This window comes from Lissotriton vulgaris, chromosome 2_1 (assembly GCF_964263255.1).
Source record: "Lissotriton vulgaris chromosome 2_1, aLisVul1.2, whole genome shotgun sequence".
NCBI classification, from domain to species: Eukaryota; Metazoa; Chordata; class Amphibia; order Caudata; family Salamandridae; genus Lissotriton; species Lissotriton vulgaris.
The window spans coordinates 1047283800-1047309748 of record NC_141687.1 but is presented as its reverse complement, the minus strand read 5'-3'; positions in this window follow the sequence as shown (position 1 = coordinate 1047309748).

The following is a 25949-nucleotide window of genomic DNA, read 5'->3' as shown; positions in this document are numbered from 1 at the left end:
ACTACTGCCATGGGATGATTTGTTTGGATTCCATCAATGTTTGTTACCTGGTATGTGGCACCAGGTAAAAGTTGCTTAGAGGGGATTATACAGTCAGCCACCATGGTGATGCTAGCCCCTGTGTCTCTAAAGGCTTCAACTTTCAAACCATTGATGATGGGTTCTTGTCTATATTTGCTCAAGGTATTTGGGCAATCAGAGAAGTTGGCAAACCCCATGCCGGTCTCATAAACAAGATCATTTGGTGATGGGGACCTGGATAAGCAAGGGTCCACCTGTGCTCCAAAAGTAAACCCACCCAGATTCCTGGGTGTGCTCCCACTTCCTGGGGGATTACTGCTGACAGTAACAGGAGGTGTTGGGGCTGGCTTTGGAGGTATATTTTCTTTATTGCCATTCTTTGGACAACAGCTGTCTGATTTCCAATGGCCAGTCTGTTTACAGACATGACAGTGTGGCCTTTTCTGGGTAGATGAAGTGTCTTGGGACCCACCTCCATCCTTGGAGTTTTGGGGCCCTGGGGAAGTCTTTTCTTTACTTTTATCCCCACCCTTACCTTGAGGCTTGGTAGACTCCTTCTTCTGGTTATAGGCCTAATCCTGGTTATGACCCATTTATCTGCCCTCTTTCCCAATTCTTGGGGAGAGGTCAAATCTGAGTCCACCAGGTGCTGGTGTAAGAGCTGGTTCTGACAATTATTTAGGATCTGCTCCCTCATAATCAAATTATACAATCCTGTGAAGTCATGTACTTTGCTGCCATGTAGCCAACCCTCCAGAGCCTTAGTAGCACAATCTAAAAAATCAGTCCAGTCCTGTGTCTGTGTCTTCTGGGTGTCTCTGAACTTCAACTTGTACTGTTCAGTGGTTAAGCCAAACCCATCTATTAGAGCACTCTTCAGGACTTTGTAGTTTTTAGCATCCTCATGTCTGACAGTGAGGAGCTTATCTCTCCCTTTCTCTGAAAAGGAGTACCATAAGAGTTCTGCCCACTGTTCTTCAGGAACCTGCTGTACCATGCAGGCTCTCTCAAGAGCAGTTATCCACTTGTGGATGTCATCCCCTTCTGTGTAGGGGGGCACAATCTTTGTAAGGTTTCTAGTATTATAGGACCTGTCTTTCTCTCTAGGAATATTGTTGCTGCCACCAGTGGCATCTAAGCCACACTTTTTCTGTTCCCTTGCTAAAGCAAGTTTAGCTTGGGCCAGGGCTAACTCTTCCCTCTCTATCTGGAGTTCTACAGCTCTCATCCTGGCCTTATGTTCTCTTCTCTGGGGGGAAGTCATTCCCCTTTGAGAGGTTATGGAGACACTAGAAATGTGAGAATCCACTGAGGGAGATCTCACTCTTCTATTGCCTGGAACAGTTCTGCTTTGTACTCTGGGGAGGTGCTGACCCTCTCCATTTCCAAGTAGGTCCAAGTGGGTTTGGCTAAGCCTCCCTACATGTACCTGGATATCCCCTTGATCTGAATCCTCATCATTATGTGGTTCAGGGTCCACCTCATTCTCTGGGGTGCTATTCTCATTCTTTTGGGGTTTCACTCTATCTCCTGATCTTAAGGGAGCTATACTAGCTTGCTCAAGGTCATCCTTCTCCAGGATGGCTATCAGGATAGGAATGGTAGGGTTGTGACCCTTTTCAGCCCCCTTACAGTACACAAGGTACTCAGGTCTCTGTGGCTGAGGGTGTCATATCTGGAAGTTGCCTTGGCAAGGACAACTGTCACAGGCTGAGAGCCAGAGGCTACACCTGTGTCAGACATGACTGCTAGTGAGGTGCAAGTGGTGCACTTACCTACACTAAGTATTTTCCTACTGTACCTTGCTAGTGAGTTGTTGTCAGGGTGTGCTAATCCCTTTAATCTACAACTACTAAGTTCAGTAGAACTTAAATATGCTAAGATTTTGATTTATATGTACCTAAGGTACTTGATGTGATCTTTCAATTTGATAAAAAGATTGCAATGGTAAAAAAACAGCAAGCTCAAATCCGCACCGCTGCACACCAATGTGAGAAGTTGGCCTGATATATGATGTTTCCAATTCTGGAACCACCTTGTATCAGTCCAAACAATCCCTTAAGGTGTCTGGTTGTAAGTCAACCTTATTAGACAAGCTATCCTTGTGGTAGCATGGACTAAGCAGCCTTAAAGGCTAAACTCAAGAGGTCGTGTTAAGCAAGCTGTTTTACCAATCACTATCCTGTAATATCAAATGAAAGGACACCACACAAGTATATATATATCATAAAAATATATGTGTTTATTACTAAAATAATCTCCAGTACTCTTTATGAGCAAAGGGGCACAAACGTTAAATCAAAAGCACAGTATAACATATGAAAGTTGCACAATTATGGATGAGGGCGGGTGGCCACTCAAACCATATATTAAGAAAGTGGTATAAGAGATACCAATCAAACAGTGGTTAGGCCTAGGGCCTAGGGAATCGCTGGGAGCAGTCGGGACAAGCAATGCTGAAGTCGGGAAAAGCCCGCGGGATTCGGGTGCAGCGCTTAATGCACACGCATGCACCAATGCAAAGTCAATGGTGCATAAAAGTTACACAAATAGAGTTTAAGGATACTTCCGCTGAACCTAGAAGGACAAAACTTTAGACACAGACCCTAGAGGTGTTTACCAGTGTGGGAACACTGGCGTTGCTAAGTTACCTCACCCACAGGAAGCGGGTGCATAGGGTCGAAGTGGGGTCGGGTTTTGTCACGCAGGTTGTTGGTGCTTGAAGCTGAAGATGCTGCAGGCGATGTGAAGGAGAAGTGTCCGGTGTGATCCAAGGGTGGATCAGAGTAATAAAGTACCTGAAAGCAGAGGGGACAGAGTCTGGGTCACTCAGCAGTGACCAGAGTGGAACCAGGACGGAACCAGGCAATGTCGGGCGCAATCAGGTGGTTGTCGAGGAGCTTCTCTCCACTGCCACGTGGGTTCTGGGGCATCTGCGACGTCCCGGAGCAGGTCACGAGCTGTCTTGCAAAGGGTCTCACCGTCGGCGCTGTTGGCTTTAAGATCGGAGCAAACAACACTTGGCAAGAGCAATCCAAACGGGATTGGAAGATTGCTTCTCACTCGGACCAGGAAGCTCAGAGCGGGTGCTCCTTTTCAGAGGAGCGGGTGCAAGTCTGGTGCAACCAGAATCACAAGTTGTATTTTGGTTTTCGTCGGCACAGGGGCCACAAGCCAGCTGTCAAGTGACCGGGCCAACGCGTTGAGCCAAGGAAAGCAGAAGGGCCCCACGCAGCACTTATTGAGTGTGGAGGGGTGAGCTTCGGTGCAAATGTGGCACAGGGCTGGGGCTTCTCAAACCCCGGTGTACAGCTTCAAGGGTCACTCATGGGCTGCACGGTCAGCGTCTCGTGGTCTTTTCAAGATGGCGTGCTCCACGCTTCCGGTCGCGTCCACGGGTCTCACCTATGCAGGGACTGTGGATCGGGCTGTAAGAAGTCAGACAAGCTTGATCTCGTTGATCTCAGTCACTCGAGTTCCAGCGGGAACTGCAACAAAGAAGACGTCGAGGTGCTGGATGGTGCCTGTTTGCACATGGTGGTCACTCCTTGACCACAATGGAGATTCTTCAGTCTTCTACGTTGAGTAGGATGTCGAAGGGTCCAGAGTTTCATTTCAAATGTTTCATCAGGATAATCTGAGTGTATTGGCACTGCTCCCATTCTTATACCAATCTTGGGGGCTGGATTACCTGCTAGGTCCCCTCCTATGGGTGGGACCCCGGAAGGGGGTGGATACACCCCTTTCCCTTTGTCCAGGCTGCGCTGGGACTGGGGCTGGTCTGCCCCAGAACCGGTTTGGCCGGATTATGCAAGGGGAAACCTTGTGCTCCCCAGGCAGTGTGTGGTTTCTTTCAAACCTCCCTGCTACAATCCACTATCTCCTGACTGGGGTGGTGTGACACTTCCCTGTGACAGGAAACCCTTTGTCCAGGCCTCCTTGGCTGAGTTTTCGCTCAGCTGCAGGAGGTCAGACCCATGTCTGTGGCAGAAGCATCCATTTTGTGGTGCTGGGGCTCCTTTTAAAATCAACTGCGTTTTAGCAAAGTAACATGTCGTCTCCCTCTAGAGGGGTGGAATGCTACCCCCGTTGCCAGGACTGGCGACGGGGTATTATTCCAAATCTTATGACACTTACACGACATGTTTTGATAAAGCCAAACCAAAGTTAACATATAACCGCGAGGATTATAATGCACTTAATAGTATATGGTATGGCATTATCCCGGAACAGCTTAGGGAATTGGTCCCGACAGCTGCAGACAGGCTCAGCTCATGCTAGAGCACCATCTCACATAAAACAAAGCACTCTGCCTCCAGGATTGTTAAGGCCTGCCATAGGAGTGGCTGATAGGTATATATGTGTCCAGTTAGGTTTAGATATAGGCATACTATATATAAGCAAGGAGTGATTACATCACCTTGCCCCAGCTGAGTGATCAGCCAGTTGTGTCAATTTTAGATAGCCAGCCAGGGGTGGCAAAAGATATGCTGCAGCCCCTGGTAGGCCTTGGATGCACCTATGCCCTGGGCACCTATAGTGCTCTGTACAGCGGCTGATAAGGTGACCCAAGCCAATCTAGTTATGCACCTAGGGTACATGGAATCCATTTTACAGAGAGAGCAGATAGCCTGGGGCCCTGATTAGCAGGGGACCAGGCCAACTAAGTCGAAAACCAGCTAAACACAAGGCAAGAAATCTGGGTTAACCATAGTCAGGTAGCCACCTTCCTACACTCCCTGTTCGGTAGTTCAGGCATACATGAGGCATTTGAACCACTAGGAAGGGGAATCACAGCGCTTGCGATGGGAGAAACTCTAAAATGGCGTATAGCACATGCGCCCCATCTATTTTATTGGTAGGGTCACGTGTGTAGTGGCGCATGTGCTGGATGGGTGTGATGTGGGTAAACCCGGACAGGAACCATCTAACTGCTTTTGTGGTGCCCCCGCGGGAGACCCTATTTTAGATTGCCAGAAGTATCAAGTCAGGCTCCCCTGCAGACCCTGCACCCCCCAAAGCACTCTACGGATGTGTGGAAATTCTTGAGCCACATATCACACAACTATTAGAACTCTCTTTTGAATTAGGGAAGGTGCCTAAATCATGGAAAGAGGCAGTGGTTTTGCCATTGAGAAAAAAAACGAATGTCAGTATGGAAAAACTTGACAACCTACGCCCCATTTCGCTTCTCCCATACTTTGCAAAGATTGCGGAAAAGGCAGTCAATAGACAACTCTCAGCGCATATTGAGGCAAATGGCCTGCTACACTCCACCCAGTCGGGTTTTCGTGCCCTCCACTCCACTGAGTCAGCACTCCTCTTGTCAACTGAAAGTTTGAGGAAACATGCCGATGAGGGTCAAACAGCAGCACTGATCCTGCTCGATCTGAGCGCCGCGTTCGACACCGTGGCTCACCACACTCTGCTACGGTGTCTAAAGAGGGGAGGAGTGGTGGGCAAATCGTGGGAGTGGCTGGAATCATTTCTTGCTGATCGTGGCTTCCAGGGTCCCTTACGATCGAACAAAATTGATCTAAATCAGGGAGTACTCCAGGGATCCAGCCTCAGCCCGACTCTCTTCAATCTGTATGTAGCTCCGGTTGCTGACATCACTGATAGGTTTGGGATAGAAGTAGTATCTTATGCGGATGACATGCAATTGGTGGTGACACTGACACAAACTAAGGAGCAATGTGCCACCAATTTCAATGCGTGCCTGCAGGAACTCACCACGTGGATGGCTGAGAACTGCCTTAAATTGAACGGAAATAAAACAGAGGTGCTGAATGTGGGCAGGGCCCCCTCAGTATGGACCTCAGAATGGTGGCCTTCCATGCTGGGCAATCTACCCACTCCCAGCAATCCAATAAAAAACCTTTGTATCTGGCTGGACAATAAGATCTCATTCGAGCACCAGACCAAACAAGTGGCAGGCACTTATTTTGGAATGCTGAGGATCCTCAGAAAAACCCTGAACCTCCTACCACAGTCGGCTAGACAGACTCTAATCCATGCCGTAATCACATCTAGACTGGATTATGGAAATGTCTTGTACTTGGGAGCCAGTGCCAAGTGCTTACAGAGGTTGCAGCGCGTTCAAAACGCTGCGGCCCGCCTGATTCTGATGCTCCCTAAGAGAGCGTCAGCTAAGAAAGCACTTACAACCTTGCACTGGCTGCCAATCAAGGAACGGGTGGTTTTTAAAGCACTCTGTGTAGGACACCGGATCTTACAGAGGAAGGGCCCTAAGTACCTTCACAATATGCTTGAACCTATATTCCGACGTGCCAACTGAGATCTAGTGGAACTGGGCGAGTCCAAGTCCCAAAGTTCACCAGAGCTAGAATGGGGGGAAGATCCTTCAGAGTCATGACTGCTACCCATTGGAACAAACTCCCACAGAGATTACGACTTGAAACATCTGAAGCGGTTTTTCGCAAAGAGCTCAAAACCAGCCTGTTTCCCACTAGCTAACTTACGCGCCAGGGGCCTCCCAGATCTCTGCTCTCCAGTCCGTCACTCAGTTTGTCTTAACCATTAAGGGTGGGCGTAGTTCGCGAAGTAGCGCTACTACGCGAAGCTACGCGAAGTGCACTTCGCACTACGCGAACTTCACGTAGCATTACGCGAGCTGCGTAGTAACATGTTCGCACTGTGCAAGATGTGTTTTCAATGATTGCACAGTGCGGACAAGCATCAGGCACTGTGCAATCATTGAAAACGGCATCTTGCACAGTGCGAGCTGTAGTTTTCTGCTGCTCGAGTACATTATTACTCGAGCTGCAGCTTTCTCAACGCGAACTGGTAGTTTCTCATTGAGAGAGGTTGCGAGCATGTAGTTTTCTGCTGCTCGAGTACATTATTACTCGAGCTGCAGCTTTCTCAACGCGAACTGGTAGTTTCTCATTGAGAGAGGTTGCGAGCATGCGCAACCACTCACAATGAGAAACCTTACCTCCCCGCATTGAGAATCTCGCCGGGATGTAATTTTGCTTGCTCGTGGTCGCGAACATGACGTTCAGGACCGCGAACAAGCAAAAAATGAGCGCTGCACTACGCTACGCTGCACTACGCGTGTTCGCACTGTGCTACGTGCAGCTCGCGTAGTGCGAAGTTGTGCAAACTTCGCAAACTCCACGAGCGTAGCGTAGTGCTTCACCCAGGGTTAGTAACCATGCACTTTATAAGCTTCATATAAATAAATAAAGAAAGAAATACCAGCTCTGAGGGAGTGTGTGTGTGCCAATCTGACAACTAGACATGTTATGTTATGTTATGTTAGAACTGTATTTCTTGAGCGCACGGCTACCCAGATCGGGTGTCCCGGCGCTTTGGCAGAGAGTCCTGAACACAACCAAGAAAAACCCAGCGGCAGAAACACTGTAGGCCCACTGGTTAGGTGGAGAATAGGAGCGTCTTGAGCTCCTTTCTAAAGGCCAGAAGATTATTAGCCTTGCGGAGTGATAGAGGGAGCTCATTCCACAACCTGGCCGCCATAAACTGGAAAGACCGGCCTCCCATCCGCACGCGTTTGATCACTGGTATCTCCACTTTAGCCAGGTCAGCAGATCTCAAACTCCTCCGGGGAACGTAGCGAACAATCCGCTTCCTGAGGTAAGCTGGGCCAATGCAGTGGAGGGCTTTAAACGCCAACGTAAGGACCTTGAAACTAATTCTGCTGGGGATAGACAGCCAGTGCAGCCTGCCGCGCAGTAGAGAGGCACTGGCTCTCCGTGGAAGGCCAAAGATGGCTCTGGCCGCCGAGTTTTGGACAACTTGCAATCTGGATACCAGATATTTAGGCAGACCAGCGAAAAGTGCGTTAGCGTAATCTAAACGCGAACCCACGAGTGCTTGCACGATGTTTTTGCGATATTGAAGGGAAAGCAGTGGGAGAAATTTCCTCACCATCTTCAAGATACCAAAACATTTCCCCGCCAGGCCCGTGATGTGGGGACGAAAAGAAAGACTGTCGTTGAATACCACACCCAGATTTTTTACTTGGGCAGATGGTTTCTCAGGGGGGAACATGTCGGAAGGCCACCACGATTTCCAGCCGGGGTCCTCAGCGCAACCAAAAAAGAGCAACTCGGACTTTTCCGAGTTACATTTCAGGTTCTGGTGCTGAAACCATGCAAAAACAGCACTCAGGCAGTCTCTGATTCTGTCGCCATTAAAAACCTCTCCCTTCCTGCAGGTGAACAGGAGCTGGGTGTCGTCAGCGTATGAAATGACCCGGGCTCCAAATGCCTCCGCGACCTTCGCCAAAGGGGCCACATAAATGTTAAAAATGGTGGGGCTCAGGATGGATCCTTGAGGCACCCCCACCTCTAGCGAAGGCATTTCCGCGGAGAACGGAGGAGCCCAGATCACCTGCCGACGGTCGGTTAAGAAGGATTGAAATCAGTCCAACACCGTCCCCCGCAGACCTACCTCCCGGAGTCTTCGGAGGAGGCCGGCGTGTGGGACGGTGTCGAATGCCGCCGACAGGTCCAGCAAGACCAACATGGCCTTTCCCCCAAGATCAAGCGTCTCCCTGATGGCGTCGGTCACCTCAACAAGAGCTGTCTCCGTGCTATAGTTAGCACGGAAACCACATTGAAGTAAGAAATCACTACAATGGAAATCTGGGCCATGTAGCGTTGTTGTGTTTTCCTGGTAGTGTAAGCGGAGTGGGCTGGTCTGACGTATGCCAGTGATGCGCGAGGCTGTAAATGATGACTCCGAAACTACGGACGTGGTTCTGCCAGGAGCTATATGAGAAATCAACTGATTCGGGTATCCGTGTTGTAGTGCTGCCGTCACCTGGGTCTTAAACGCAAAGGTGTCATTATGTTTGTAAAGTCCCACAACATGGCAACATGGAAGGTATGAGGTATCACTGAACTTATATTCATCCATAGTTGCACACATAAAAGATGGTGGACATGACGCATTTCTGTGAATATGAATGTTTGTTGTACATTTAGTGGAGTGTTGTAGCTGTAGTAATACATGGCTGTGAAAGCTTTAGGTTGCAGTTTTTGGCACATGAAGGGCAGTTAATATATATACATATGTGGTCATTGGGAAACAACCTTTACAATGCAACTTTTACAACGCACTACCATTACAACAAAACTTTTACAATGCAACATCCATTACATTGCATGCCATTACAACGCATGACACTACAACGCATACCACTACAACGCATGTCATTACAACGCAGTAATTACAATGCATACCATTACAACGCATACCATCATAACGCATAGTACCCTTACACTATCCAACACTTACCCTACTGCTGCACCCCCTGGAGTTAGAAAAGTAATTTTTACCCCTACACTATACAACACTTACCCTACTGTTGCACCCCCTGGAGTTAGAATAGAAATATTTACCCCTACACTATCCAAAACTTACCCTACTGTTGCACCCAGCTGGAGTTAGAATAGTAATTTTTACCCCTACATTATCCAATACTTACCATATATGCAATGTAATGGTATGCGTTGTAATGGTATGCGTTGTAATGGTAGTATGCTTTGTAATAGAATGCATTGTAAAGGTAGTTTAAAAAAATTTGTTGTAATGGCATGCGTTGTAATGGATGATGCGTTGTAAAAAATGCGTTGTAAACGTATGCATTGTAAAAGTATGCATTGTAACGTCATACATCTGTGGTCTTTCAGGTATACTGTCGAACTTGGAGCTGGAAATCAGTGTTCGAGGCACGTCCACATCCTGTGATTGTAGAGAAATTATGTCATCTATGCATGCCTGAAAATGTACTGTAAATACGGTGCTCATGTATATTGCTGATATAGTTTTGGGTCAACTTCATGCTATATAAATATGCTAAAAAAAAAACAAGAAATAGCACACACTTATAAATTGAGTGTACACTTTCTTTTCAGTATTGTAATGATCCACTTTGTACGTTCATATTTGTAGAATGAGCGACAGGAAGTTACATAATCAAAGTTTTTGTTACTGGGAGAGTTAAGATGGTTGCATACGTTGTTTACAGCACAATATAGGGCGCAGGAGCAGCATTTTACAAACATAATAAGTACACAGACAAAGATATAGTTGAAGTGGGTATGGGCACGTGTGCTTGACTCCATTTTATTGCGTTGCTGTTGGTAACAAGTAGAATATTAATCATGATATCATACACAGATATTCAATCATAAACGGTTTAGGCCTTCTGCTGTACAAAGGTAGGAGCACTATATGTGATATAATACACAGAAGATTCTATCGTAAAGGGTTCATGAGTTGTGGTGGACTAAGGTAGGGTCAGTTTGTGTGGAGCCTGCGATGATGCATGGTTCAGGGAGAGGGCACTGGTTAGAATGTCTTTTGGCTACTGAATTTTGCCTTAATGAGGCCACGTGGCAATTATTTGTGGTACACTGAGTTCATGACATGTCTGGTGCTCAGCGTTTGCTCACCCTGCGATGATGCATGGTTCGAGCGGTCTGTACTCAAAGCATTGACTGTTGCATACTGGACTGCATGAACTTTGATGGGAAAAAATACCATTGATGGTTATCAATTGCTCTGCAAACAAGGTGTACTGATTGCTCACTGTAACAAATTAAACAATTGCATTTCACGCAGTTCATTCTAACTTTCTCAAAATGGGGACGTATGTCTGGTGGCGATGTTAAAGGTGATGCCCTTGAGGTACTTGGTTTTGCCGGTGGTGGAGGTGCATTTTGGCTCAGTGTTCTACATTCTTTGTGAGCATAGTTCACAGGATGCAGGGATTAAAGGTGCTTGTGCATACTAGCCATGGGAGTATTTTTTGTCTCCGCCTTAAATTAATTAAGGCTGAATTCCCTACTGTCCGAAGTGTAGATCCCAAATTGAATTCAAGTTGTAAACCTTGGTGTCCACAGTGTAGATCTTAGGCTGCACTGCATTATCTGTAATCACGATTGAAATAAAATATGAAACATTTATGGGATACATTGTCGAAATGTGTATGTTTCAGGGACATTATAGTTCAAGTTGTGACCTGTTCTGTCCGTAGTGTAGACTGCCATTGAGTGTGCATTTGCACTTGCAGTGTGAATTGTGTTTTTCAACTAAACCTAGAACTGATATAAAAGAAGTTTTTGAAGGAAGCATAGTAAAGGGATATTGTATAAGGTTTGATAGACGTTTTACTTAGTTTGGTACTGCACTCTGCAAATAATGAATGAAGAGTCCTGAATACGGCCACGTGTGCATAAATTATGGTGCACTGAGTTAGTAGTACCTTTGAGACTGAGCGTGTACGTAACTTGCAATGATGCGTGGCCCGGACAGGCCGCACTAGGGGTAAGGTTTTTGACTACAGAATTTTGCCTTATTAAAGCCACGTGTAGATTATTTATGGTGTACTGAGTTAGTGGTACATCTGGTGTTTAGTGTGTGCTCACCATGTGATGATGCGTGGTCTGAACAGGCTGCACTCAAAGCATTGAATGTTGCATACTGGATTACATGTACTTTGAGGGGAAAACAAAACTACCATCGATGTTTATTAATTGTTCTGCAAACTAGGTCTACTGATTACTCCCCATAACAATTTAAATGAATGCACTCCACGCAGTACATTCTAACTTTCTCAAAATGGGTACGTATGTCTGGTAGCGATGTTGCAGATTGGGAGCATTTGGTTTTCTTAACCGATTAGAGTCTCTTACACAATTCGCGTCGGTACTAATCCTGAATTGTGAGCCCTATTGTTCGTAGTACAGAACCGGAGGCAGTCGTCAAGAAGGGCCCACAGCTATGTGTTATTGTCTTGAGCTGTATAGAGCTAGCTGTAGGTGTGGCTCTCAGCGTCTACGCAGCCAGCGATGATGCATGGTGTGGGCCAGCCACACTGGGAGCAATGTTTTTTGCCTAGTGAATTCTGTCATAATAATGCCACGGGCAGATGACTTGTGGTGCAGTGAGTTAGTGGGACCTGAAGAACTCAGCGTGTGCGCACCCTGCGTTGATTCGTGGTTTGGGCGGGTCGCACTGGTACAATGCCTCTTGCCTACTGGAATGCGTCATGTGCAATCACCATTCCACCTGAATCGTGAGCCCTCACAATGTAGATCGAAGGAAGTTGTCAGTACAGACATTGAGGAATGTTTTTTGCCTCATCGTTTAACAAAATATGAGGACATAGAGTAAAATTGTCTCTGTCTTAAAGAAAGCAAGGCTGAATTTCCTGCTGTCTGTAGTGTAGTTTCAAAGCTGAATTCAAGTTGTGAACCTGCTGTCCGCAGTGTATATCAAAGGCAGTAGCCAGGACAGACATCGAGGAATGCTTTTTCTCACATCCTTTAACAAAATCTGAAGACATATAGTACAATTGTCTCTGCATTAAATAAAGAAATGCCTTAATTCAATGCTGTCCATAGTGTAGATGCAAAGCTGTGTTCAAGTTGTGAACCCTGCTGTCCGCAGTGTAGATCGAAGGCAGTAGTTAGCACAGTTATAGACAAATGCTTTTGACACATCCTTTTACAAAATCGGAAGACATAGAGTACAATTGTCTCTATCTTAAATAAAGTAAGGCTTGATTCAATGCTTTCCGTAGTGTAGATCCAAAGCTGAATTCAAGTTCCTAACCCTGCTGTTCGCAGTGTAGATCAAAGGCAATATTCAGCACAGTTTTAGATGAATGCTTTTTGTCACATCCTTTTACAAAATCGGAAGACATATACTACAATTCTCTCTGTCTTAAATAAAGCAAGACTAATTTCAATGCTGTCCATAGTGTAGATCCAAAGCTGAATTCAAGTTGTGAACCCTGTTGTCCGCAGTGTAGATCGAAGGCAGTAGTCGATACAGACATAAGTCTGCAGTGCTGTGGCGCTGAGTTTGCAATGGGCTTGTATTGAGGAGGCACGTGGTCATGGCGGCAGCCACGTGGCAGGGTGAGAACCTTCGCTGTGTCAGAGTCTTTTGTCTTCGCACAAGTGAACCATTCCCAAGGCGTAGCCTATGTACTTATACTCTTACGCTGGAGTTCGTACGTTGGACCAGCCCACTCCGCTTCTGATTCAAGGGGGGGACAACACAGCTACATGACCGAGATGTTCCCCTGTGTCCGAGATAATATGGTTGTGTCCACTGTGCAGTATACTACATGTATCAATACTATATATCCACATAGAAAAGTTTTTTGTTTCTATAGTGAGTTGTGTATAGCATTTCACTGGTACACTTGGGATTCTGTAAATTAATGTTGATGTGCGAATTTACTCCCTTATACATAGTTGGTTACCACAACTCTGAACATTCAGCTATTGTGCGGTTGAGAAGATATGGTATTTTGGGAAGGTCCGTTGTCCTGTTTTGCGATGCCTCTGAGGTAGTAGAGGGGGTGGTCCGGGGGGATGGTTGTTGTGGTGGTGGCACTGGGTGTTGTGATTTTGCTGGGCGTCGGAGGTGCATGATTAGTACCTGTATCACATATTCATCTTTAAATATGGGTGTGAGTTGGGTGTAATTCACACAGTAGATAGTCGACCTCCTTTACACCAGTTAAATGTTGATTTGTTACTGGTAAGTGGAGCTATCGTCTGTTTTTTAGAGGTTTGTGGCGATTTTGTTGGCGGAAGGAATCAATTGAAGAGTGGTGATATTTGCAGGGTTGAGATTGGGATGCTAATTAAAATAGAAAGAAAAAAACAGATAATGCCTAATGAACACTATAATTCGAAATTAGCATTTAAATAAACCTTTGAAATTCACTGAAAAAAACATAGGTTTCAGGCAGGTTATAGTTAGGAATTTCTTTGGTTGAGTTTGATCAAAGAGTCCTGAGCATGAGCCGGTAATGAGGTCACTGAGGTCCTCTCTACACAATTTTTATTAGGCAGTTTACATTTATAATAAAGTTTGGTTAGGACTAACTGACCAATGTTAATTCACATCCCCCCTCATACTACACATACTTGGCCTCTCACCCCCACTGCACCCACCGACAGGAACAAAAGATCCCCGATAAAGAGCCCCGGTTCCAGGTGCCCGTCAGGTATTGCAGCGCCGACCTGACGAGGGGCAGGCTCAAATGATGAAGCATGACACCTAGCTTGCTGGGTGTGTGAGAGCCATAGTTCCAAAAAGGAGAATTCCCTCTCCTTCTTACACACATTATTGGTTCCTCAGTGACCTCACTACCGGTTCATGCTCAGGACTTCTTGATCCCACTCAACCAGAGGAAATTCGTACCTCCTTTGTAAAATAGCCTTTTGGGCTTGCACGCTGGACCTCGTTAACCAGCCCTAAGTCCCTCTTTTTGTTCAACATATAGTTAGGAATTATCATTTTAAAAAACTTTAGAAATTCTCTGAAAAAACATAGGTTTCAGGGATGTTATAGTTAGTTGGACTTTTCACTCTACAAAACCATTGAAATTCCTCCGTTATAGTTAGTAGTATTAACTGTAACTCTTGCACCCGCAATCCACTGGTGATGATGTCACATATTACATAATTCATGACATGGTCAGTGACATCCCTGATGACATCACTGATGACATCTCAAAGGACATCACTGATGACATCACTGATGACATCATCCACGTGACAATCAGATTCACCTCATCATACACTAGTATAACCTTTCATCACTCACTGCAAAATACAGAGTACCATATTTGAATCCATTTACACAGCAATACAAGTATCTAAAAACTCACTCCTCATTCCTAGATCTACACGCACATCTAATCAATTACCTATAGATTCACGCATGCATGTTGTCAATGATCAATAGAACACTGTCAAAAATACTTATAAACCTATATTGACATTACACACCAGCACACATCGTATTCAGTTATGCAGTCATACTACTCACTTTTGCAAACAATTTATCCTATTTACATTTACTCAGCTACACACTTATACAAATAACACTTCATTTATTCATATAGATAGTAACTCATACTTAGTGTGTTATGAAATCACTATTCCAAGTATACAGTAATCTATACAGTCACACATGAATCACTTGTAGTGTAGTTCCTATATTCCTAATAGGCTCTGCGCATTGGAATAATATATCCTATAGTTTTAACTTAGGACTGAGGTTGGCTAGGTCTCTGTCGAATATATTAAACTTAATAGTGAGTCCTAGCTAGCTCAGAGGTCACTAGAAACTTTCTCAAATTCACAAGAAGGGAATAGTTCAGGACAGCCGCATAAACATGACAACTTTGTTTCCCAGGAATAAGAAATGCATCTCTAGAGTCGCGGAAACAATAGATTAGTATTTCACTCAGCAATCGTGCATGCTTCGTTTCTGGAAAGTTGCAGAGAAATAGAGAGAAGGGCGTTTTCAATAAAAAGGGGTTTTATTGAACAGTCTTCTTTCTCATGAAAGTAAAGTGAACTGCTACAATTGTTATGCAGACTGCAAAGTATAATGCGTACAGCGAGAACAATATTATAAAATAATACTGTAAGAGCATTGTATGGTTTCTATACCATATAAAAATAGATACATAAATAACAATGACTAAAATACTCAACTGGTGCTTCTAAAATACGCCTACCCCAATGTACCTAACCTAAGTCTAGTACGAGGGAAGAAGTAAGTGTGGTGTAGCATAGGTTTAGTTTTCTTTGCCAAGAATCTGTCCAAGATTTCTCTTAGGTTCTAATCAGCTCCATACCTTTAGTTTAGAATGAAGGAGGTCTGGTATCTCTGTATCGGGACTCGATTTCCCAACACCCCACAAGGGGAGCTTGGAAACACTGGAGCTGGATTTTCTGCAGGAGAAAGGACAGCTTCTTGATCAGTGCATCAGCTGGAGGGTAGGCTTCCACTTGCTGTAGCGAGCTGCGTCAGGCAAGTAGATAGTCGAACTGCTCCGAACCACGGTGTCTTGCTAGAGCAAGTGAAGGCATATTTATACCTTGAAGGTGTCTAGTTTAACGTAAATTCAGGCATGATAACATCAGGAAAGAACCCCTAGGGAATAGTAGTTCTTTGCAATGTACATGGTTTCTTGGACAAATCAATATTCAAGCAAGGGGAAGGTCCCTTACTGCTTAAGCTATTTTTCCTAGAAATCGTTGTGACGTTTGGTACGGGTGGTAGTAGCCATGTCTGTATTTGGTCTGCATCGGCTATGTCTAAATAAGGGAATGATTTCTATGCCTATATTAGGGCAATGTGAATTGTACCTATATAAGGGCATGAATCTGGAAAATTCACTCGAAACCTAAGTCTTATGTATACGTATTTATATACAACAACTGTCACATACACTGTCTTTTATTTTTTCTACTTTGTTGGACATGTACCATGAAGAAATATTTTTGCTCATCACCACACCCATAAAGATATTCAATCACCCAAACAACTATTCTAACACGTTGTCTTAACCTCATATACATACTGAATTAACTATTCACATATCTTTGGGCAGTCGCAGATCCCCCACTGAACAACACACACATTCACTCTCCCATACAAATAATCAGTTAACTAATCAATAACTAATATAGACTTTCACATATTTAGTAACCAACTGGTGCAGCAGTTTACACAACAACTGACCAAGTAATTCAGATATTCACACAGTTTAGTCACTATCTAATATATTTAGTGAGACATTATAAATTACTCAGGTAAACAATCAATCACACTGCTACTAAATCCTCTATCCAGATATGTATATATCCACTGATTCTTCAATGCAGATTGGTGTATATATAATATATATTTAAATAAAAAACCAAACCACATTCACTGGATGATGTCATCAGTGATGTCATTTGAGTTGTCATCAGTGATGAGACCAGTGATGTCACTGACCATGTCATGAATGATGTAGAATGTGACATCATCACCAGTGGATTGTGGGCGCGAGAGTTACAGTTAGTACAACTAACTATAACAGAGGAATTTCAATGGTTTTGTTTGAGTGAAATGTCCAGCTAACTATAACATCCCTGAAACCTATGGTTTTTTCAATGAATTTCTAAGGTTTTTTAAATGATAATTCCTAACTATAACCTGCTTGAAACCTATGGTTTTTTCAGTGAATTTCTAAGGTTTTCTAAATGATAAATCCTAACTATAACCTACCTGAAACCCATGTTTTTTTCAGTGCATATATATAGACATACAAATATACACATATATAGAATCTGCATATCTGTATAAATACAAATATAAATGTATGCATATATATACATATACATATATGCATACATATGCATGTTATGTACATGAAAGTTTGAAAAACACTAATAAAAGCAAAGCTAAAAAGCCACCTAATTACAAACAGAATTGCTTTAACTTAAACAAGGGTGAGACCTATTACATTTTCAGTGCTTGTTTACTTTGGTTCCATCAAGAGGACATTCAGATGTGTCACATATTTGCCATAAATTCTGAATGTTAGCACTTTATTTGCTCATTAGATCACTGTAGTAAAGCTACTGCTCACCAGGGAAGTCTGCTGCTGGTATTCAAAGTGCATGTTTCAGTCTGCATGTTAGAATTTCTTTAATGAAATAGAAGAGGATTTTAGAAGTCAAAATGTGCCCTAATTTTTCTTTCTGCAGCACTAATAATAATTTCTATGGCAAAATGAAGCCCCTCATTTTGTTCCTTTGCAAATTGAATGTTTTAAGTGTTACCACTTTATTCCAGTTAAGATGGCTTCATGTTTTCCATACTTTGTCATAAGTAAGTCTGTTAGTGGTCTAGTTGTTCTTTAATACATTCTTGGACATTCTGTCATTGGGCCATACTTGGGCTACATCTGGGTGATATTTGTGCTACATTTGGGCTCTTTTGTCTCTGGCGGCAATCTCAGGAGACTTATTTGTTATGAAGTTTCCTAATTTCCCCATTTACTACAGTCTCCTCAGTAGGAAATACCTTCAGTGTTATACTTTGGTTCCATCAAGAAGGCATTAGGATGTGTCACACATTTGCCATAAATTCTAAATGTTAGCACTCTAGTTGCTCATTAGATCACTGTAGTAAAGCTACTGGTCACTAGGGAAGTCTGCTGCTGGTATTGAAAGTACAAGTTTCAGTCTGCATATGTAACGACCGGTTTCTCGGACCAGATAGAATCAGCTCACCAAGACACCACTAACCCAGCCGAAACGTAACCACCTCCCTCCTTAGGACCTATTTACAACAGGTATCTATGTTCCTACCCAAGGATGGGGAATTAGCAATATACAAGCTTAGATCGTCTAAAATACCACACTCGTACAATATAGTCTTGCGACCACATGGGCCCAGACTAATCTACCCTGGGGCAGTTCTGATTACTTACTGTTACACACTGACAACAACCAGTGCTTCCTCAAGCCACAATCCTGTGGGTATAGGCACTGTATCCTCCCAGTGCTCTTATTATTACACAAGCCACTATCCTGTGGGTATACACATCGACCTCAGTCAATGCTCTCACTAACGCCGCTTTCCCTAGAGGCGATCTCACTACACACCGTCCCCCTCCGGTGCTCTCATTAACGCCGCCTTACAACAACAATCACTTTCCTATGAATACCTTTAGCTCTTCATGTTGGGGGAATCTCTCACTATTCACTAGAGGTACGATACTACAATATTATGGATCACACAAGAATGGCCGAATTACACGGTGTACAACTTATTCCCTATTTCAAGAGCTCCTCTCTCCCTCATTATTCAGTTACCATTTACCTGGACGGGAGTTGCATCCGTTCATATAATAGCACCTGACTAGAAGAAAGGCTAACTTTACCATAAGAGAACAAGACATACACACTGGTTCATTAAGAACTGGGGTATCTGTATTAATTGACAATACCAATAATATAATACTATACTATAACATATAGCCTGAAAAGGAAAAGGAAAGGTTAGAATGTGTGTGCACGCTAATAAGAAAGGGTCGACGTCACCTTATTAATATGAAGTCTGGACTCAGCAGTCATCTGGGTTCCCTTTTCGTCTGTGCCTTGGCTTGTCTTAGGATCACATCTCTGCAGTCACGGATACATGTCTGCACCGCTATGCTCTGTCTCCTCCCTTTCCCTCTAAGTCACTGGAACCTTCCTCTTATTCTCTGTCTCATCAGCTGCTTTCTCTCTGGCTGTTTTGGGCTACTCCTCTCTCCTCTCAATCACGGACTGTCTTCACTTTTCAGCTTCGATCTTCTAACTCAGTTTCTACCACTCTGATCTTCACTCTGTATGCTCTGATCTTAATGTCAAAGCTCGCCAGCTGCTCTAACTAAAATAACTTCAATCTTTCTAAGAGAGTATCAGCTTCTCGGTCTTTCTCGGACTTCAAAATGGTGACTGTCTGCCTTGAAATAGTTAATTGCATTGATGCTAACGACTAGCTGCCGCCTACAGACTGACTGACTCACTACCTCATGCTTTTGCTAATATGGAAGCCTGTCCCTTCATGGAAAGTTACGGCCAGTAACCTGCCGCCCACCAAATTCTTGTACCTCCCCGTACCAAGGACACGTTCTCAGTCGGCCGGCCTGATGTTATGTCTTCAACACGGAGAAAAATACAGTCTTTTGATAAGGGCCAGCCTGAGCCGGTTCTCTCCAAGCGAACAACACCTCGTAACTAAAACATTACATTTGACCTAGAAGCATCTCAAGCTGCCGAAGCAGAAAGAAAGATGGAGTCTCTCCCGTTTGAGGCCTACAAGGCCCGAAATAAGCATAACTCCATCAGAAGTATCTTATAAAAGGACGGATTACTACTAATACTAAGGAATCTATCCCTTAAAATAGATTTATAAGCCCTGAACTAAGGAGAAGGGTAGGGGATTGCAGCAAACGCCTTGTAAATAGGCCCTGTCTAAGGTTCTAGTCCTCCCTTTAGAATGATAGCAGACTAAAGTCACCTTCAATCACCTTCACTCAAGAAAAGGAGCAAAAAGTCGGTCAGAACAGCATGTCAGAATTTTTTTTAATGAAATAGTAGAGGATTTGAAAAGTCACTCAAAATGTGCTCTAATGTTTCCTTGTGCAGCACTAATCATACTTTCTATGGCAAAATGAACCCCCTCATTTGGTTCCTTTTTAAATACAATGTTTAAAGAGTTACCACTTTATTCCAATCAAGATGGCTTCAGGTGTGCCACACGTTTGTCATAAGTAAGGCTATTAGCACTCTAGTTGTTCTTTAGAATACTCTGGGAAGTTGCAGTAGAACACAAAGTAATCAACTGACAGTCTCTGCCCGTGTTGGATGTACAAGTTTGACTGAGAATGTCAGACTTCATTCTCACATGACTGAGAAAGATAATGTGAATTTACTGAAAATATGCTCTCAGTTTAGCTTATAGATCACCTTCCAAACCTCTGTGGGAAAAGCATGAGAAAATAGTTTTCTCTCAAACATGATTCATGATATCCCAGCAGAAGGTTTTTTCACATGGTAAAATCACCTCAGAACACACCACAATTCCTGAAATGAGTATGGTACCATCAACAAATTATTTAAAATGTAACTAAAGTCTTAAAACCTTCTATTAACTGCAATGCTTTTTAAAGAGGTGTTATCATGTATATTGGTCCCAGGATGGCTGCCAACACTTCTTGGATGAAGTGCTGACAGCCAATCAGATCTCACGATGAGATGTGTCATTAGGCTCCGCCCAGATATTTTTGTATATTTTTCCTTTAATATCTAAAAAACTACTGAACAGATTTACACCATTTAACCAAAAGGCACAAGTGCAAACCAAGGACTACGTCTTTGCCAAATTTGGTGTAATTCTGTTCAGCAGTTCGGGCTGTATCTGTGATTAAAATTTCCTATGGAAAATTGCATGGGGAAACACGTTTTGGGACCCCCTTTTTTCTCAGCCCCCACTTGGAAAATCGCCAAGAGACTTTCAGGATAGAAGCGGACCGGAGCTGGCCATAAGTTTTGAAAATTTCACAAAGCTTCGTCAACCGGAGCCAAAGTTATTCCAAATAGAATGTTGCGGATTTCCTATGGAAGATAGGTTTTAACTACAACTACCTACTGGCGACCGCCAGTAGGTAATATGTATATGTGAATATATATATATATCAAGTCTCCTGGTAAGGATGAAGCGCATTATGGCTGCCGTTTGTTTTTGAAAAATCCTAAATCTATTTATTTTAACTTTACAGAAACATACAGTCACTGGATGTTGTAATCAGTGATGTCATCAGTGATGTCATTTGAGATGTCATCAGTGATGTCACTAACCATGTCATGAATGATGTAATATGTGACATCATCAGCAGTGGATTGCGGGTTCGCGATATATAGTTAGCGCTTATAACTATATATGGAATTTCAATGGTTTTATGCGAGTAAAATAAGGTTTTCTAAATGCAAATCCCTAACTATATATGGCCTAAAACCAATGGTTTTTTCATTGAATTTTCAAGGTTTTGTAAATGCAAATTCCTAACTATATATGGACTATAACCTATGGTTTTTTCTGTGAATTTCAATGGTTTTTTAATAGCAAATATCAAAAGCTGTCAAATGTCAAGTACGTGATAGGTAAAAACGTTTTCGTGTTTATGCACGCTGATGTGCTTTGAACGCTGCCCCCCCCCCCCCCACTCCCCTCTTTTCTCTTAGTAGTACTCTCTCTTTGCAGATAGTGAACGGTAGTTAACGCAGACCTTTACCCCAGTTGTAATCCGTCGTACCTGCTTGTCTCTCCATATGATTGATTATTATCCAAGCATTTACTGTTTTACAATTGGTTCTCTTTGGATCATTCTCTATTTACAAACAAGCACAAAGTCGCAATACTCTGTTTAGTCTTTGCAGATAGTGAAAAATCTTGTAAAAAAATAAAAGTAATCGAGCAAAATCAGTAGACCACTAATTCGATCTCTTTTTGACCTCGGTAAAATACAAACATTAGGAACAACCCTTCATGAGAAATACGAAAATAGTGAAATGAACTGAGCTCCACACCATGAGGGCTGCAAAACAGCTCGACTCCGCCACCCACACCGCCCAAAATAACGACAAACCCTATGCAAATATTATAAATATACACAACACACCAGCAAAGAAACAGAGTAAAACATTTTATTAAATAACTATTTACATAACTATTTTATACTTTTTATTGCCCGATCTGGCTAGCTCAATCGATCGAGCATTAAACTCATGCACTGATAACAAGCGTTGAGAGTTTGTAGAACGATGGCTTCAGATTTTCCACATACGGTGTAGTGGCGCGAACTGGCAGGGGGCGTTTGGATTCTACCCCTTCCCCAAATAAGATTTTCATACGTGAATGTTCGTTCATGCTTTTTGTCCCTGAGTTGATTCCATGTCACTGCCTTACACAAATGGCATAAGTCCTGGTTGTTGAGTGCCATACTTCAGAGTTCTAAGCAGCTCTTGTAACACTGTTTAAACCTTATTTGCACCTGCTGCAGCTTCACTATTCAAAGTAAGTGGGGTCCATTTGTGGACCTGACTGCATTGGAAAACAATGTGATACGGTGCCTCCCTAAACCGCTTGACGGAGGCCCCCGAGGGGCGGTGAGATGGCGCAGACTGAGAGGGCACTCTAAGAAAAACAACAGTTCCCTTTTCTTAAATGTTCTAGGGGTGTAAGCCCCTATCAAAGCTTTTTACCACCCATATCAAGGATGCACCGTATGTTGTAACCAGAATTGCATCTAGATTTGCAAATTTACACATTCAACAGTTATGTATCAAAGAAAAGAATTTTTATCATATGGCTACCCACAAAAAGTTTTTGTTTATATGCCCTTAGACCAGAACCATGTAACAATGTATAATCATGTTTTGCTTCACACCCCTCCGTTAATAGCAATATGCATGTACACAGGAATTTTGTTGATTAAAAACAGTTTATTTATTTGATCAAAATTTTGACCATGTCAGTTAAAAAACATATTATCACATTTATTCAGTAATCAAAAATTTCAATTTACAAGGTAAAACAAACATGAAAAAAGTGTCGACGCGGCGTTTCGGTGATGTGGTTTTCACCTTCTTCAGGACAGAGATTTTCAAATTTAAAATCACTATAAAATTAAAAATACAAAATTTACAGTTACTTTCTGGTGTGATAAAAACAAAAATCTTTTACAAAACAACATCTTCCTACAAACATGGTACAGTGTTCCCTGTGTTGTTCTTAATATTCACCATAGCAGTGTTAAATTCATTCACATGGGCATCTTAGGGTGAGCTTTGCACTGAGTGGTTAGTGCTAGATTCACAGTAATACAATGTTCTGGGGGTCACATTTACTCTGAAAACTGAGATTCCTGCATTACCAACATATTACAGTATCTAAAAGATTTGTAAATCTTGCAATCTGTAACGGTGTTACCTTGTGTGGTATCCCTCTAATGTGCACTTCTTTGGGCTTGAACAAAACTCTAAAAAGTTTTGGGGTTAAAAAACAGTGGAAGCCCTATATTCATTGCAGTTTTGGTGCCTACAGAGAGTGCTGTAGACCCTGCATCTTCCCTGAGATTGTATAGGGTTCATTAATCTCCTACCACTGAAAGTTATATTACCCACCTATTTTGTAGTTCAGTGTGTCGCCTTTGTCAATTGGCGATATCCGTTGTATTCTTTAAATGAATTCTGATTTCTGCAATTTAGAAACAGTAAGATGTCATGTATTTGTCTTATTGGCCATGGAGTTAATTTGTTGGTAACTGTTTATAACTACCTGATTCCTATATCTTTCAGGCGGGCCGTGTTAAAATTGCTTGTACCCCTTCCAAGTACTTTACTTCAGCAGGTCATATTTCCTGAGTAGAGAGAGGATATTATTATTTTAAGTTAAATTCTATTTGTTTCTAATTTTCTTTGCGTTTCTGTTGGCGATATGTCCAAGTTATCCTTGCAATACTTATCTGGTTTTTCTATGTCTTACATCTAAAAACCTGTTCGCAGTCTAAGGCTGTCTCATCTTACTACGTGGCCATTTCCACCGTTACATCTCGGATATGGCAATTTATATTTACCTGGATCATTCTTTCGCGATCCTGGAAGACGGTCGTTATTATTTTCTACCCAGCCGTGTTGTTAAAAGATACTCTGCAAATATATTATTATTTTGTGAGAATATAAAGTAACCTTGGGGAATACTTTAAATTAGAGACAGACATCTCTTTATGGGATATTTTGCTGTCTTACCGTTAGTTTATCGGTATCTCCTGTTGCTATGTCTGTGCAATTTTTTTAAAAAGGCGAAGTTTTCTTTGGGCTCGCACCGTTCTTGGGCTGTTATTCACCAAAATTGAAAAAAGACAAAGGGAACAGCATTTTAATCTAAACTCAAGTTACTTAGAGTAACAGAGTTTCAGAGATCGGTTATCTATTTGTCTGGATGGTTTGTAAACTAACGGTAAGACAGCAAAATATCCCATAAAGAGATGTCTGTCTCTAATTTAAAGTATTCCCCAAGGTTACTTTATATTCTCACAAAATAATAATATATTTGCAGAGTATCTTTTAACAACACGGCTGGGTAGAAAATAATAACGACCGTCTTCCAGGATCGCGAAAGAATGATCCAGGTAAATATAAATTGCCATATCCGAGATGTAACGGTGGAAATGGCCACGTAGTAAGATGAGACAGCCTTAGACTGCGAACAGGTTTTTAGATGTAAGACATAGAAAAACCAGATAAGTATTGCAAGGATAACTTGGACATATCGCCAACAGAAACGCAAAGAAAATTAGAAACAAATAGAATTTAACTTAAAATAATAATATCCTCTCTCTACTCAGGAAATATGACCTGCTGAAGTAAAGTACTTGGAAGGGGTACAAGCAATTTTAACACGGCCCGCCTGAAAGATATAGGAATCAGGTAGTTATAAACAGTTACCAACAAATTAACTCCATGGCCAATAAGACAAATACATGACATCTTACTGTTTCTAAATTGCAGAAATCAGAATTCATTTAAAGAATACAACGGATATCGCCAATTGACAAAGGCGACACACTGAACTACAAAATAGGTGGGTAATATAACTTTCAGTGGTAGGAGATTAATGAACCCTATACAATCTCAGGGAAGATGCAGGGTCTACAGCACTCTCTGTAGGCACCAAAACTGCAATGAATATAGGGCTTCCACTGTTTTTTAACCCCAAAACTTTTTAGAGTTTTGTTCAAGCCCAAAGAAGTGCACATTAGAGGGATACCACACAAGGTAACACCGTTACAGATTGCAAGATTTACAAATCTTTTAGATACTGTAATATGTTGGTAATGCAGGAATCTCAGTTTTCAGAGTAAATGTGACCCCCAGAACATTGTATTACTGTGAATCTAGCACTAACCACTCAGTGCAAAGCTCACCCTAAGATGCCCATGTGAATGAATTTAACACTGCTATGGTGAATATTAAGAACAACACAGGGAACACTGTACCATGTTTGTAGGAAGATGTTGTTTTGTAAAAGATTTTTGTTTTTATCACACCAGAAAGTAACTGTAAATTTTGTATTTTTAATTTTATAGTGATTTTAAATTTGAAAATCTCTGTCCTGAAGAAGGTGAAAACCACATCACCGAAACGCCGCGTCGACACTTTTTTCATGTTTGTTTTACCTTGTAAATTGAAATTTTTGATTACTGAATAAATGTGATAATATGTTTTTTAACTGACATGGTCAAAATTTTGATCAAATAAATAAACTGTTTTTAATCAACAAAATTCCTGTGTACATGCATATTGCTATTAACGGAGGGGTGTGAAGCAAAACATGATTATACATTGTTACATGGTTCTGGTCTAAGGGCATATAAACAAAAACTTTTTGTGGGTAGCCATATGATAAAAATTCTTTTCTTTGATACATAACTGTTGAATGTGTAAATTTGCAAATCTAGATGCAATTCTGGTTACAACATACGGTGCATCCTTGATATGGGTGGTAAAAAGCTT